The sequence below is a fragment of the Drosophila subobscura genome, chromosome U, assembly GCF_008121235.1.
Source record: "Drosophila subobscura isolate 14011-0131.10 chromosome U, UCBerk_Dsub_1.0, whole genome shotgun sequence".
In the NCBI taxonomy this organism is placed as follows: Eukaryota; Metazoa; Arthropoda; class Insecta; order Diptera; family Drosophilidae; genus Drosophila; species Drosophila subobscura.
The window spans coordinates 20,729,565-20,745,272 of NC_048534.1; the positions used below are offsets into that span (position 1 = coordinate 20,729,565).

At 45.6% G+C, this 15,708-nt stretch overlaps 1 long non-coding RNA gene across 1 annotated transcript; it reads left to right on the top strand.

Annotated features, from left to right (window-relative positions):
• Positions 1-11,602, top strand: LOC117901538. The gene is made up of 3 exons (XR_004649323.1): positions 1-63; positions 322-611; positions 11,331-11,602. It is a non-coding gene; the product is annotated as an uncharacterized LOC117901538 (long non-coding RNA).
• The last annotated feature ends 4,106 nt before the right edge of the window (positions 11,603-15,708 follow it).

Sequence of the window (15,708 nt, forward strand, 5' to 3'; positions counted from 1 at the left end):
CAAACAAACCTCTATCTTCCTGTAGCTTGTACCCAACTTTATTCTCTGGAATTAATGGCAAATGTAAGTGAGTTTTACTATGCACTCATTATGTTTTATTGACTCGACTGGAATGCCTCACGAAGCCTGCGGGGAAATTAGCATAAGTCTGCCTGCATGGGGGGACTCTGGGGTAGAGTGCGTGAGTGTTTGGAAAAAGGCATTTAGCATTTCATTTGGCCCCTAGTTGACTGCTACTAAGTTGCGAGCTACACATATGCGACGTGTGTGCCTCTGCTACACATGTATACATTTTAATTTGGTTTCTTTATTTCATTTTAGTTGGCAATAATCAGCGGCGTCGCGCCGTGCATAATAATGAAAAAGGCACTCACCATACCCAGGCGAGTGCGAGTACTATCCCCCAGTTGGCCCCCCCGGTCCCGCCATAATTCTAATGTCGACCCAGACATGCCGCAGTCACACGTTCAAATTACCCCAATTCCGTGCGGGCAGCAGCGACATCGGCAGCAAATATGTAAAAAAGTGTTCATAAATGAAATGTGAGGGACTGTGGGCATCGACATGGCTGTGGCATGGGTAGGGGGCGTGTACAAGACTCATGGGAATGGGTAAGTGAATGGAAATGTTGGACTGTCGGTTAGGCACTAACTGGGCCGATTAGCTACTCGAATTCGCGCACACGTCCCAGCCATAAAATGCGTCTCTCTAATCTCTCCCATCTGCCATCAAAATTTTGACGAAAATTGAATCGACCGACCGTGGGGCCACTCGTATCTCGGCCAAAATATCGTGTGAAAATGTCAGCAAATGGGCCACGTAATTAAAACGAAGCCAAAACTCATCGAAAGCTTCGACAATTGCATCCCAAAAACTGAATCGAAGCAAAGTTCCCACAGTTCCTACTTTGACTTTCTTTTGCACTGAAAACTGAAACTGAAATTGAAACTCCGGACGATGTGCAATTTCCGCTCTGTGCAGATCCGCTCGGGAAGATCTCATTGCCGTCGCTCGATTCGTCATGCAATATTAAAAGTATTCGAGAGACACTGACGCATATAAATCATCGCGAGAGGAACATAAAAATCGGTTGGCCTTAAAAGGGCCGAAGGTTGAAGGCTTCTGCGGTGGCAGCAGGGCTGCAGTGGGTTCCAAAGAAGAATCTGAAAAGCTTTCTTGCTTTGCCTCCATCCCTGGTGAGTGCAAACCGATTTGATAACTCATAACTAGGCGTAACTGCTGACACCCTCGTAAAACAGACTCTCGGGTCTTGCAGCGCAGTTCGGATCGCAGCGAAACTAAAGCTTCAGTGGGTGGTTATTGCAGAAGAGAAGAAGGGGTAAAAGCTGGCAGAGGGTAGCAGAGCTGAAAGGCCAGAGGAGTCCATGTCTAGTGCCATTGTCAGTAGTCTTCATTACCGCTGCTGCGAGGTGCATCGAATGGGAGAGAGAAAGAGTCAGAGCCAGAGACAGAGCCCCCCATGTCCAGTCGGGCCCTTAAACTGCCCAACCGAATGGGTGCTGGGAAGGCAATTAACCGATTTTTAAATATGTTTGGACGCCTTTATGACTTGTGCAGTACAGCTGCTAAGAACCGCGGCATGGATAGCCCCAGGGCCAATGTTCGGGAACTCTTCACGAGCGTTGTAAATGCGATTTATTTCGATTATGGAAAGTTGCTGATTTGGAACTAATTACCCCAGAGACACAGCCAGCCCCAGCGTGGTCTGCGCGTAGTTTGACTTATGTATAAGCGAGAAGCGACAAATGTACGAGATTGCTGTGGGTTACATAACTATAAGACTGTTGGTCTTCAAATATTGTGAAAGTGCATTCCAACAGGAACTGCTGCACAACTAATCATCATAAAGGTGATACCAAAATATGAGATTTTCCTTGCCAACAGGAACATTTGCATCCAACAATCTCATATTTTTGTAACGCACTGTACATGGATGTGCACCGTTTATGCCTGGCGGGCTGCACAAGACAACGGCACTACATTGAGACACACACAGACAGAATTGTCTTGAGCGGATCTGTAAGAGCTTTTACTTGTTTTTGCGAGTATGTGAGTGGGTACCGACAACCGACATCATAACGCGGCTTTTGCCTGTAACACTTTTCTCGACATTAAGTGAACTGCATATGGATTTCCAGAGACATAAACAACTGTTGGAGTATGTGAATATTTATTTTTAATGCATACGGGAGTACCTGCATGTAACCCATCAAGATCGATTTTGCCATGAGGAAATTTAAGAAAAAAATATTTGTATACACAAATTCTGAAATCGTTGATATCTTTGATCTTTCTCTAGCTCTCTAGCTAATATCCCGGAAATAGGAGAGTTAGTTTACAATATATTTTACGATATGCAGCTGAATAAATTCCACAAAATTGTTCAACTTTTCCGTACTAGTCATGGTGACTAACGTTACCAGCTATACCCAACGAGAAAACAGATTTCCATCTAGTCAGCCTCATAATTTAAGAAAACCCGGCCAGAGAACCACTGCGCCATGATTTTTCCTCTGCCAATTAGATATTGAAATTATTACAGAGCACTTGGCATTCATATTCATGCATTTGACTCTGGAGCTGCATTCATTCGCATTCGAACTCGAATTGTCGTCGAGAATTGTCATAACTCTCGATGTTGCCGCATAACTCACCCCGCCGTTGGACGGGGGCAGCGTGGGGTTTTGCGGAGTGGGCCAGTGACGTGGACGGTGTCAAGGTGTCCGCATGACTTTGTCTCTGTGCCTTGCCAATTTATTGGACACTCATATGGCAACAACAAATGGTTGGAGCACAGCAAACCGACGAAGAGATACCCGCTACACGGACTTTCGAGTCTTCTTTGGTCATTTCCTTCTCTCTTTTCGGGTACACAATCCACCCCAACACTCTGTGGTAGAGGGTATGTCAACAAGCTGCATCGATCGCTGCTCGATAAACGGTTACAACTCTGCCTCTACCTGCGCCTTCGTCTGTGACTACGAATGGCTGCAGCTGAGCCGAAGCGTCGCATCGTACCCGGGCTAGGCAACGGCGGCGAAAAGAGCGACAAGTTATGAATATAAAATATGCATAAATATGCAATGCAAACGCGAATGCAGGCAGCGGGCACGAATAAAGCATGTCAAAGTAATAACAGAATATAATAAACTAAATTATTAAACAAATGCAAAATGCAAATGTTGTTATTGTTGCTCTTGCTGCTGCTGCTGCTGCTGCCCCCTTCCCTTTTCTTATCAATGATCAAAGACTAGAAGTAAACGCTGTAAAAGCTCCCGACACACTCAAGCACACACAAACACACACACACACACTGCAGCCCACACGAACATTTTGTTGTTGGGGCTGCTGCTGCTGTCAAACGATATCTCAGCTTGAGTTCGATCGAATGAGCGAATGCTCAGCCTCAGACGGAAGGTAAATTGTCCAGTGGGTTAGGCATCTAGTCTAGCATGCATACTTAAGACTTCCTTGACTGTATGTGACTCAATCGGAACTTCCTTACCTTCCATGCAATATACATTGCATTGATTTCGCAGCTTACGCTTAGTTTGTTTGTTCTACAAAGCGTCGATGTTGGCGTAGACACTCTCACACTATTACATATACATAAGTGTTTTCAGGCTTCAATATATGTACATATGTATGTACGAATGTATGCACATATTTCTCTACCTCCCTCTTTCTTGTTGGAAGTTGATATTATGAAGGTGGAACCATATGCATATGACAAGGGATGTTTGAAAACGAGGTGTTTATGGGTGTAAGCTTTTAATTCATAGAATTTCATTATGTGCAAAGATTTGTATTCATTTGGTAAATGGTTATAATGTAATGCAGGCACTCCATAATTTTTGTTATAATTGGGACTCGATTTAAATAACAAAAATCATTTCTGACCCAATAATGAATTAACTCGAATTTTATCACTGCTTATGCATGCAGTAAACTGCTTGCATGTCATTAAACATCTTTCGGCAAGGCAGTGCACTGCTTTTTTAAACTTGCTTTTCATACATATTCATTCATACGCGCTGTCTTCTCCTCTTCTCGCATTAAATTAGTCGAGTTGCCTTACTCTGCTGGAGACTGTTGTGGCTGGACCCGAACGTAAATCATATTTGAAATGTCGCATCTTTAATTCGCAGGCGGAATTCCATTGACGAATTGCTTCGACTGCCTCTGATTCCGGCGACCTGCCTCATTTTTTTTGTTGTGCATTTGGAAATTGCTTTTGTGGCGCCTACTTAACGTCCGTCCAACAATGTGAAAAGTAACTTTCGGCCCTCTCTTTTTTTTAGTCGTTCGTGCACATTCCGCTGGATTCCGCAGCCAAATTGATGGCGCCAAAATTCAAGAAGCTCTGCGGTCGGTTCGGTTGTGTTCTGCTCGGAACGGGCACGAGACGAGGCGAGACGAGGCGAGACGCGGGCCCCAGTGGCAGTCCGCCTGGGAACGGCCAACGGCAAAACAGCAAACGTCATTCGCATAGCCATACCCACACGGACAGCCATAATATGCGTTTCATGCCAATATAAATCCATACAATATTAAGCAAAAATCAAATTCCAATCGTTCGAACATTGATTAGTTCGACAACAAAGTCTTACAGCTGCGAAACGCACTGTGCTCAAGTATGAAGGAGTGGAGCATTTGTCCCATAAATGTCATTTGGTCGAGAGTTTTTCACGTCGACGCTTAGATGTCAGCTCCCGCGAGGCCTTGAGCCTCGGGGCCTTAAATTATTCTACGCACAGTCGCGGCCATAATATGAATTTTGAATACAATTATTGCACAAAAAATGGCATTGCAGCAAAGAGGTAGAATGGAAAACTCTGCATAGTCGGTCAGTGGGTACGGCCTTCGATCTCCGTTATTTGCGTGCCGATCGAGGCGATTCATTAATAAAAATTATGTCAAAATAATCACGCCACCAGACGGCGGGGACCGCTCAAATGATAAATGAGTCGCCTCCAGGGTGCACTCGAAACCCTTGCTCGGGGATACGCCTTTGCGAATGGATCTCTGTGACTCTGTGACTGGGACAGTAGCAACTTAATTACATGTGCAAAGTCTTTCCCTGGAGCGGTGCGAAGTCTCTCCCTCATTTGAATGTCATCATTAGTGGCGCCGCTCCTGGGACCGCTGAGTGGTCAGAGGGGGTTGCGGCATGTCTGACGCGACACTGATCCGATTTCGATTGTAACTCCGATTGTACCGACTGCCACGATCATTAATTACTTTATTACGGAAATCAAAATGTCAGCCTGCCCTTTCGGCACTCTCTCTCTCTCTCTCTCTCTCTCATTTCCCTGGCACTCTCAACATGTTTTCAGTTTCTGTTTCCGCTCTGCATCCGTGTTTACATAATGTGGAAAATTAATGATGAATTTGTTGGCTAACTGACGGCGTTTCGTCGACGCAATCGCAATCGCAGACGGAATCGGAATCGCTGACGCGACGAAAAGTTCAGAAATGATAAATCGTTTCGATTACACGCTGGGACAGGCAATTTTTTAATTCTCTTAAATTGTTTGTAAGGCCCGTAAAAGGGGGGAAGATGTAAAGAACAAAGAGAGAAGGAGTTGGTGTAGGAATCATCCCTGCGAGGTAAGAGTATGGAAAATTACACACTTCTTTGAATTAGGAAATAATTATGGTAGGGTAGAAATATTTATGGGATATCAAACATTCCCCCCTGCAATAATCGAGAAATCAATTTGGAATGAAAACCCGCAGAACCTGAATATGCGAATCTGTCGATAAACAGGTTCACTCTCGCATAAAGATTTACTAAATTTGGGACTCTCTGGCAAGGATCGCCTTTTGTTTTATCTTAATTTGCATAAGCGCCGCGCACAAATCCGCGCTCCACATTCAACACGCGACTCAAGGCGACGTCGAGCAGAGGATGGGTATGGATGGGCTTGGGCCTGCGGACTGTGGCGATATCGCTGGCCATGTCGGTGGGGACATTCAATGTGCAGGCATAACAAATGAATTATTGACGTTTTTAAGCAATATTCGCCAATATTCGCTGGCCAGAAACAGAATCAGACTGCCAGACTGGGACTGGGAATGAGACCCCGAAGCATCAGCCTCAGACTCCGAGAGATATGAAAATTGTCAACGTGGGCTTTCATTTGCTTAATTTAATTTCGTCTTTTTTTGTATTTTGTCGCATCTCTCATTTGTTTTAACGAGGATGTGCCGCATCGGACAAACGAACATGGAATGGGTTTGGGTCTGGGGCAGAGACAGACTCTGGGTCCGCTCGTCTTTCATTTTCGTGACTGGGAACCCTCGACTGGGGCTCAGGTAGGAGCCTCTGCCTCAACTCTTTCCCAGTATGTAAATCCCAGCTCGTTTGGTGGAGTCCGCAGATCGAGAGTTTGGCTCATTAATGAATTTAAATGGTCTCCTTAATAATATTTAACGGCTTCTTTGCCTCGCTTTATGATGACAATATTTTTCCAAGAGCCCGTTCCCCCGTCCCCCATCCCCACCTCCCGGACAGGAAGACACTTATATGGGATTTCTCTTACTTAATGGCCCTGCATCGAACGCTGACAGTTGACATGTTCTTTCAGGGTATCCGGAGATCGAGTGCAACATAAAAACTTTCAGCTTATGGGGATATTAATAATTCCCTTTCATAAACGTGGTTCGGGTTCGAGTTCTGCCGCTGCCACGGGGTCAATCTGTTGGCCAATTTATCTCATAAATTCCATTTGATGTATGTATATCAGTGCAATCTATACCAGCTCATACCCACCCATCCCAACCCCCGTTGGGCCGAGAACTTATCCAGTTCTACAAATCGATTTTTGATTGAGTTCATTAGAGGCCAAGTCGCAAATGCCGCAACAGGAGCTATCCAGGGGCGGAGTGGGCGGTTCTATTATCGCCATGTGGCATCACATACGAGTACGTACACATACGGTAATGCCTCCCAGGAGTATTGACTCACAGAAGTCCATTCCGGTACAGGACTCCCCCTGTCGAGCACTTGGCCAAATCATTTTTGTTATTAGCGAAAATCGCGTCGAGTGATTTACTTTTACTTTTGTCTTACTTCAGCGGACAGACACCATCGAGAGTATTGGCTTTGATTTTCTCCACATGTCAGTACAGAGAGCATGGATGTGGCAGGGTGGGGGGTTCTGTGAATGGTTCTGTGGATGGCAGCTGGAAACGTTATCATCGTTCGGTCAGGCGTTCGGGCATCGCTGCCCCCAAAAGTGGCAAGTCTTTTGCCCAAATCCTAATTGGATTTATGTGTAGAAATGGATTATAGCTTATGTTTTCCAAGTTGCTCGCCTTTTTTCTTCTCTCTCCTCTAATTGCAGTTGCCAGTGGGTGCCCAGTGGGTGCCCTGTCTCTTCTGCCGGTTTTCCCCAAATTGCTAGCCGGAGAAGCGTTTCGCAGCAAACACATGAGCCATCAACTGAAATTGATAGATATTAGATGGATAGATACTGGTCGGCATTAAAGTTGGTTCGCAGTTTCCAGAAAGGTTTTGGCTGCGTTTTGTGAGCTTTAAAGTAATTCTATTGCAAGTCATTGAAATCGTCTGCTCTCTCACGCAAGCTTTTGCGTCGCAGGCTGGCTTGAAACTCTCTCTCTTTCGGCGCTTCTCTTTCGACGTTCTGCTAAGCGCTCTCGCCTGAATTCGCTCTCATCTGAATTCGCTCTCCGGCATTCTTGCTTTGCGTTCTGCTGTCGTGCTTAGAATTGGCGCTGCAGCGTTTTTGTTTTGTTTAAGCAAATTGGCAAATCCCGGCCAACAGAAATATTGTAAGCAAATATGCCTTAAAAATATAGTTAAATCTACTCATCCAGAGTTATGCCAACCAAAATACTCAATGAGATGTGTAAACCGTTAATTTAGATGTGGATAATCCAAACGGAAAGATGTGCATGCTATCTCGTGATGATCAGCTGTAGATTTCCATAATTCCACTTCGTATCACTGGGGGAAACCAAACGAAACGAAACTAATAAGCCGGCTCTGAGGCTAATATTTATGACATGATATCATCTAGGGGCCACTCGGACCCTGAGACCCAGTGTCTCCTGTAGGTCTGTGCTGGGACCGAGACCAAATGTCTGCCAGAGAATCGTTACGAAATATTGGCCATTAAAATGGGAGAGAGAAAGAGGGAGTGAGAGAGAGAGAACCGAAAGAACCACCAGAGAAGAGGTGGAAGAGTGAAAGAGTTATGCCTTGAATGAAATGAGTATATAAATATTTTATCAGTGACCAGAAATCAGATATCTGTTTGATTCATAGAGCTAATTTATGGCTTCCTTTTGTATCTCTGCCTCTCAGTCTCTGACCCGGCCAGACCCACAGACACCAATGCGGCTCATTATGAGACAAAACCAAAAATCAATAAAAATATATCGTACACGGAGAAATTTGACTGCCAAAGGGAGTGGGACTCTGGCATGATGGTACGGCAGCGCATTCCTCCAGAGCCCGCAACATAAATAAGAAGAACCCAAAAATAATTTCCCAAATCTGTGGCTGAATTTCTATTAACGAGTTATTTAGAAATCAATCGCCTGCATCAAGCGATGAAAATCACAGGGAAAGATCACAATAAAACGAGTCAAGGGGAGATCTTTAGCGAGATCATCCTGTGTCCAGAGCAAATGGGCAACTGATTGATATTTGGAGCTGCACATGAGATATTCCTGCAGCTCTGCTGTGCACGAACCTATTCAAATTAGCTCTAAATGTTGTCTACTTTGAGCAGTCGGCCATCTTTCTATGATTCCCCCAGTCGGCGAGGCTCCTGGCGAATGCAAAACGGAGCGCATCTCATTGATTTGTAATTCTCAGGCGCAGCATAAATTTTACATGTGAAATCTGATAGCCACCGGACTGGAGCTGGACCCTGAAGCTGGAACCCAGAACCCTGGAGGCTGTGTGCTATTTTGCGGCAATCATTTGCACCTCGCTGTTGCGCCCAGGCCACAAATCTTATTTTATTCAAAGTGCCCATGCGTAGGTCGACTCGACTCCACATTTGCATATGCCGCTGCAGACTCTCCAAAACGAGTCAGCGCGATTCAAGACCAAGCCCCAGGTCTGCCTGGACTTGGCCACACATTTATGAATCAACGCCAGGCGCGCCATTTCATTCAATAAAACACGAGGAGTCCACCGTTCACCGATCTCCCCCTCTCCCTTGTGCCATCTCCTGCATCTTTGGGTTTTTTTTTTTGAGCAATGTTCAATGCACGACGACGACAACAGCGACAACGAGTTGTGTCTCTAACCTGCGGAACATAAATATTTCGACACTTTTGCATGCGCGACAAACATGTGCGAGAAGTGGCATAAAAATATGGCAGTTCCAGCCACGGAGGAGGTGCGAGGGGAGGGCAGGGTCTGATGACCATTTAGTGGTCCAGCCAGAGACAGAGCTGGAGAGGGAACTGGCAGGGCAGATGCGAATTTGTCGCCGGAATATGATCATAATTCATGCAACAAATAAATGTACAACTTTGCATTCAACTCGATGGTCGTCGCCGATGGTCGTTTTTCGATGGTGGACCCAGGGCTCGACCCACGCGCGAATATCCTCAAACCGGATGCAGATGCAGCATGGAAACTCACAGATTTAACTGCAATTTGTTGGCCCAAAGTGAGACTGGAGTTGGCTGTGTTTTTGACTGGATTTGGATTTGATTTGCCAGAAGAATAAAATGAAATTTGCATGACATCGGAGTTGAGATCAGTGAAATATGACGGGAGTGTGAGGAGTCTAAGTAAAGTTTTCTAAAGAATATGTGACGAAAAATGAAGATACATTGAACTCTCGACAGACATATAAATTCGTAGAACTCTGCAAAGAAAGCCGCCAAATGTTAGACATAATTTTTGTAGCATAAATTAATAAATTTCAGCAAAATAAATTCGAATAAATGTTGTCTGTCATTCATAAAAATAAAACTAACAAACATGCTGATAAATTACGTTAATCCAATCATATTTAAGACCCGACTCCATGACTAATTCCAATTGATTCTTAACAAGCACTAAGCATAATCCCTGTCAAAACACAAACTCCAAAAAAAGAGGCCAGAAACAGTAGCCGCTGCTGTTCCCTGACTGCGACTCCACCTCCAGTTCCACCTCTACGAATATCCAGCAGAAGTTGGAACTCTGAACGGCGACCGAGGACAGGCGCAGCGAATGTAATAAGCGATTAAAACATCTTTAAGCGGGCGATTAACGCAGCGGGCGGTGCAGCGCCGAGCCGCTGGGCATCCCGCTGGGGAGGAGTCGCGTAGAGTCCGAGATTGGAGTCTGGCGGTAGAGAGATGAGGCTGCACATTGGCGTTACACGGCTACTGCTCGACGACTCCTCTTCGATTCTGGTAGCCACTCGACACACACTCGACTGGCGCTTCTGGGCATTTACACCTTTTGGTTCCACGCCCCCCCATGGGGTCGGCCCTCCGTGGCAATGCAATGCCCAGACACCGATAATTTCATAATTCACTCAGTCCCGGGGCCAGTGCTGGCGTTTATAAATCTCTTTAATATTATTTTGTTAGGGCGCCTAATTGCTGTAAATATTATTTCTGCGGCCGCCTAATGTTCCATGGCCCCACCCGAGCAATCCGGTAAATTGTTTATTGTTCCGCAAGTTTGTTTCCCATTTGTAGTGTTTATTTGAAAAGCAATTAGAATTATTATGAGCAGCATATTTATTGCTCGATGAGATGTTGTTGCCTGGAATCGAAAATTAATGGGCAACGGAAAGCGGAGAAGGGGAAGAGAAATTACCGATTTCCAATTAAACAATAACCAGATCCAGGTGTATTATGTGAAACCCGAAAAGCAACAGCAAAAGATTCGAAAAGAGCATTCAACCGTGGCAGAGGCGAAGCAGAGTTAAGTGTAGTCCGAGATGCAGATCTTCCGCTCATTACACTGGCCAACAAGGGCTGAGGCTTGGAGCATTCAAAATGAGATAAATGGGATATAAAATTCAATGAATCTTAGAACCATTTAGATTTATGTTTTAAATGCCACAAACACCAGAAAACATTTCATAAAACTAAGTTCTGTAAGTTATATATTTCCCCTCTACTTTATTGCTTTTTTTACCACCGAGTTAGACTTCATTTTTGTTGTTTGGTGTCCTAAAACCCTTGCAGGTGGCAGTGCCTCAAATTATTTTGCAGTTTCCTCTTCAGTTTCGTTTCTTGGACTCGCACAAATCTGTGTGATCTTTTGTTCCCATAATTTAAATGTCAAGTTTTGTCTATATTAAAAATTCTCTTTGCAGCTCCTCCCCCTCCTCCCCACAATCAAGCTTTGATTCAGCATTGTGTCTGCCTGCCCCACTGATGGTCTGCCCGACTGTCTGTCGGACACTTGTCTTAGACCATTTTTCATTTCATTTCCATTTGCCAATCTCCGATTCCCAGTCTCAGCTCAGCAGTGGCCTGCTTTTGGCTGTTGCGCTTTTTGGCATGAGAAGAAGATTGGAGGAGACTCATTTCATTTGACAGGAATATTTTCGCTGAATTATCGTAAATAAGTATATACAATGGTGATCCCCAAAGCTGGATGTATAATTTGGATGCAGAAGAGTTCGGGTTAATAATTTTATGTTTATATAATTGGATAAGGAAGTGAAAAGTTAGCAAAAAAATTAAACAAAATAATTCCATAAGCTCTTTTTCCTCACACACAAAACCCAAAAGTCTGACAACATTATTACGAGTATTTTGTCTGCTCTCTAACAATGGATTGAAGACCCCACTGAGTAGACTCCGTTTGAAATTGCATAACAACTGGAGTCTCCAGGCAAACTGCACGGCCCGTTCCACTGTCTGCCCTCCATCCTCGGGCCCTGTCAGCTGAGGGTCCCACACACAGAAAAAACTACAACAGCAACGACGCCCGACGACGACGAGTACAAGTCGGTTATTAGTGATATTCGCGAGCGGATCGCATCGGATCGTAGCCATTGTAATTTTCGTGTTTCTGTAACTGCTCCGTGAGCGCAGTCCGTCAGGGAGGGGGGGGAGAAACAGAAACGAATGAGAATGCGAAGATGGAGATGAATGCAGAGTCGGACACGAAATGTGCGCGATGATAATGACAAATCAAACGATGACACACAAAACGACGATCGTGTTGGAAAATTGTCGGTGATCCGGGGCTCAACTCTGAGCAGATGATTGGGCCAGTCGGCTGGATGGATAGCTGTGCTCAGAGACTCAGAGTCAGTCATGACGTTGGCGTTGGCGTTGATGATGAGGGATCCAGGAGGGAGCACTACACACATTTCCTACAAGGAAGTGCAACATTTGTTGCGGAAAGCATTTCCATGACTGCAGTGCAGGGACTGCTATCAGTTGTTTGATTGTTGGCCAAATAATTATTTATAATTTATATACACAGAAAAAGAGAGACAGAGACACAGACAGAGATCCATGGAATTCCTGTGAAAGGGTTCCCCTTGCGCTCCAGCTGTACAGGAACATTCCACCAACTGTTGAACCATGGGAACCATATTCATATCGCGCCTCATCTACAACAAAACATTCCATTTTGCGACATTTTGTGCTGCAGGGATCCCAGAAGGATCGAGGGTTTTTTGGGCCTTGGCATTGGCTGTGTGGACTCGCCCCACGCTTAACGATATTCAAAATTCATTACAATTGATATTGTTCGGATGCATAAATACAAACAAATGGGCATGCCAGTGCCAGACGTTGGGTTGGTTGGTCGGTACACTGGAGCAGCCCAGTCTCTCGGTCCTGCCGGCTCCACTCGTATCAGCGCTGAAGCATCAGTGGACTCGGCAAAGAAATAACAATCTTACTAATTGGCCGATTTTAGCATAAACAAATGTATTTTAGCTCTAACTAAACCACAGTCGCAGCCACAGCCCTGGCAGCGGCTATCCGTGGCGGGGGAGAAACGTTTTGTACTCCTTTGAGAGATGCTTTGCATACGGGAGTGGATGTGGAGTGAGCATGTAGAGCGGCTGTGGAGTGGAGTGAGTATGTGGAGCATAGAGCCAGGGTCAGGTTTGCTCTGTCCACAAAAGATTGTGTCCCAGGCTGCAGTCGATTATGGCAGGGGGGAGGATTGAGGATGTTCGGTCTGTGTGCTGCTCGTGGGATCATCGCATTAGAAGCGGCCCAAGCCAAGGCCAGAGGTTTGTATTGTCTTTTGTGCTTAGCACCAACAAAGAGCTCCATAAAGAACGTTATGAGAAAACGGGAAGAGACGAAGGTAAAATATTAGTTGCTGTTAATTGCACTACCAATTAAGACTCAATCAGAGGTGCAACTTATATAAAGACAACTTTCCAATTCATGTTCATAAACGAAACACACAAATTGTATTCTCTTTTGTTATTCTCATTCATACTTATGTATGTAAATGTGGGGTGGGTTGTGACAATTGCAATTCCTAGGCACAGCAAAAATGAGCAAGGGCGAATTCGCTGCAATGCAAATTCCAAGCACGAGAGCAGAACGCAAAGCAAGAACGACGGAGAGCGAATTCAAACGGGAGCGAATTCAGGCGAGAGAGTGGAGCAGATCAACGAAAGAGATGCCGAGAAAGTTCCAGCTTTATACACTTAAACTGTTACCTGCACTTTACTACAACTCAAATACGTTATGTTACGCAGATCTTTCAGCTCTGGTAATTCCAATCCATGAATTGAAAGTGTTTGCACAACTCATAGCTGCAGTTGGAGTGGTCTTTGGTCAATTCTCTCTCCATCCTAGAGCGATCTAGTTGGCTATGGGCCACCATGGCATGGCATCTCGCTGATTGAACCAATGCTAAAAAAGAGCATTGAAAGGCGCCGCCAATGGAGGCCATACTCGTAATCGGAATCGATTCCATTCGAGTGGCGTTGCTTTTGAGCGCAGAGTCAAGGCTTAAATAAATTCGTCATTATAAATCATGAGTTGCAGACTGCAGTCGGTTTAATTAATCACCGCTGGGGCGCAGCGGTAGCTGCACAAAAAGCTCCACAAACTACAGACTGCCAATGCAACTGCAACCGGCAGTCGGGCAGCCCGGCAGCCGAACCAAAGCTCAGCTGGAGATTTTTGAAAAAGATGATATTTATGGCAACTTTGACAGAGAGAGAGAGACCAAACTGCACCGCACCGAAAGATAGACTCGTTCTCATTGAATGTCGCAGTGGCTGTCCCACTGTCGGGGATTGAGTGCCGCACGCGCATCGACCACCACCGGCGGCGATCCGGCATCGAACTCGCTCTCGATTCCGCATGTGGTCATCGATGACAACGACAACGACTGGGACAACGACTGGGACAACGACGCGGGCGACAGTTTTTAATCGTGGCAATAATCATAACTGTGATTTGTATGACTCTGTTGCTGCCGTTTGCCGCTGTCAGTTGCCCATATTGGCACATTTGGAGGTGAATTATTAAAGTCGCCGCACAATTTATGCGACGCGTTGCGCTTTCGGCCTGCCGTTTGAAGCCATCATAACGCCAGTACCCTCCGCCCCCTCCAGTATATACCCTTGTGCCCACTGTGATTTGTGATTTGTGCTGCACCCAGCGGCGGTGGTGGTGGTGCAGCTCCTAGTTGGTGGCTTACCAAATGAGGAGCTTCCTCCGTCTCAGCGTCCACTCAGAGGCCACTTTTTGTTGCACCTCAGAATACGTAATTCGCTTCGGCGGTGGCCCCACAAGTTGCGGCGGCTGCATTTACATTTTCCGTATAAATATTTATGAGAGAAAATAGAGAAGAGATCATTATGATTGAGGAACATCGATCGCAGTCTGCTGATGGTCTGCTGCTGAATAAAGTCATTGGGAATCGGATTGGACTGGGATTGAGCTTGGAGTTGGGTTGGAATCGAAACGGATAAAATCTGTAAAAGAGACAGCAGTGGGGGTCGTAATGGCAGCTATTACTGGATTTATAGTGCCAAATCCAGCACTTAAAAAATGCAGCAAATTTAGTGGATAATTTCTACAATTCTCTGTCAGGTTTTTGCCCTTTTGCTGTACTGCGTTGAATCCCTCGGTGCCGGAACTTGCCACTAAACCGAAACTTTGCCACCGCCAGAGCTGAGGTTATTAAGTGCCTGATGCGTAACTCCCACAATACAATCCGTGGGGGCATCCCGTGGTCTGCGGGGCATAGGAAGTCTGTCATATTGAGTGCGCACGAACAAAGAGCACTGGATGAAAATTTGTTGCCGCCGCCTAAGCAACAAATTGCAACTCCCCAAGCACACACAGAGAGAGAGAGAGGGAGAGAGAGAGGGAGAGAGAGACACAACCACACACACCCACTCACGATGTGGGGCTAAACTTGAACTGACATTTTACATAAAGAAGAATTATATACGAGTATCGCGAAGTGGCAGGGGGTACGACCCGCTGAGCAGAGGCCCCGAAAAAAAGAGTTAATTTGCATAATTACGTTGGAGTGGGACTAGGCGAGGGGTTGGTGCTGGCGGAGGTGCAGGTACAGCTTGGAGAGGTGGTTGGGAGTCAGCCAATGCCCACTGTGACTGGTGGGGCGGCTGCTACTTGCTGTTGCACGATACAAAACGAAACCAAACGGGGCAACGGAACAACGGCGAACCAAAAAATGAAGTCGCTTTATCATTTTTAGCCGGCGGCGGTGGCGGCGGCGTTGCTGTT